At 46.3% G+C, this 1799-nt stretch overlaps 1 pseudogene; it reads left to right on the top strand.

The window, feature by feature from the left end:
• The first annotated feature begins 645 nt into the window (after positions 1–645).
• On the top strand, positions 646–1509 carry Gm14784 (predicted gene 14784; annotated as a pseudogene).

Here is a 1799-nt window from a genome sequence, read left to right as displayed (position 1 = left end):
CAAAGCCATGATGATTATACTCTGTCCTGAGCACAGAGGTTAGTAGAGCCTATTTCATTAAAAGGAACACTTTAATAATTAGATTGCCTTGAGTGCAATGTGGTAAACTCTTAAGAGAGAGCTTTATTTTGGCAGTGAACAAATGATCACCACCTGGATGTCTCCAGGTATCTGGGTGGTAGATTTTATTTATTTTTTGATGTTAACAGTATGACTACTGAGGTTTTATTTTCATGGTATGGAATTTTCCCCAAAATTAATGAAATGACTGTTTCACATGAGAAAAAGTATTGTAGCTTTATTTGCAAATGATTTATTTTTGCTGAAAGTGTTGCATATTTTTTATATATATACTGACATTTTAAAAAAGACAAGGTTGCTGGTAATAACGTCTAGTGTTAAAATGAAAAATAAAATGACACTACTTAAAAGCCACAGCTTCCATGTCTTTTTAAAAATATTTATTTCTGGGCCCTGAGAAGGCAGTGGGCCTGACCCGGCGGAGCCAGGCTGGAAATGTTAGGGGAGCTGTAAACTGGGTGCGGGGTCCCAGGAGGCAGGAGTGTCTGGGCCGATGTCAGATGTCCAGCCCGACTAAGAGCCAGGTGGCTGGCGCGGCCCGTGCCTCAGTTTGGACAGTCTGACTGCCAGAGCTTCTGGGAAAACAGCCCCGGGCGCTGCCCAGCATGCCAGGCCCTCACTGCAGAGCTCAACCAGGAGCCCTCGGAGATGTTGGAGATGTTGGGCAGTGCAGGGAGGCACGGCCATGGGCAGGATCTGGTAGAAAGTGACACTGGCCCCAGCGGGCACCTAGCAGATGCAGGCCCCTGTCCTGGACATGCAGGATGAATGGCAGGAACTTGAGCCCAGTGGGGATGGAGCAGCTGTCTTCATCCTCTGTGAGCAATGAATGCCCTGTCAGTCTCAGGAAGTCACCTGGAGTTGGCTGCCTCTCCCTCTCACAGTGCCATCGCTGCCCCAGGACTTCCAGTGGCAATTCCAAACCTGGGTCCCTCCCTGAGCTCTCTGCCTTCTGCCTTGTCTCTGATGCTCCCTATGGGTATTGGAGATCGAGGAGTAATGTGTGAGCTTCCGGAGAGGAACTACACCCTACCTCCACCACCTTACCCTCACCTAGAGAGCAGTTACTTCAGAACCACTCTACCTGGCATTTTATCTTATTTAGCTGACAGACCACCTCCTCACTATATCCACCCCAACTCTATAAATGTTGATGGAAATACAGCATTATCTATCACCAACAACCCTTCAGCACTAGATCCCTATCAGGCTATCATTTCCCTATGGGAATGTTGGATTAGAACTAGGCATTGTTTCAATAAACTGTCTCTCTGTAAACACACATGGTGCCCAAAGTCTTCATCCTAATGATGATCACGAAGTAGCATTGGATACAACAATCACTGTGGAGAATGTTTCTCTGGTGCCAGCCCAATCTCCACAGATGGAATGGCAGAGGAGCTTACAATGGACGGTGTTACAGGAGAGTGGTACTCAACTGGAAATCTTTACCCTGGTGTCTATCATTAATGGTACTGGAAGGTGCTATACAAACTACTCTTGGAGAAAATTAAAGATCAATCTCACCCAGATAAGTTCCTACAAATTACATTAAGGAGAAATATACCCACTGGTACAGTAGTTGCATAAGGGTCAGGGAAGTGATCAACTGTATTTTCCACTCATTCATTCATTTTACATCTCAAAATTGCTGCCCAGCTCCTGGTCTCCCCCTCACACAGCCCCTCCCTGACCCCCTTTTCTTCTCTTATGAGAGG

This window comes from Mus musculus, chromosome X (genome assembly GCF_000001635.26).
Source record: "Mus musculus strain C57BL/6J chromosome X, GRCm38.p6 C57BL/6J".
Classification (NCBI taxonomy): Eukaryota; Metazoa; Chordata; class Mammalia; order Rodentia; family Muridae; genus Mus; species Mus musculus.
The sequence above is the reverse complement of the archived record's forward strand: the minus strand, read 5'-3'. Positions and strand labels throughout refer to the sequence as shown.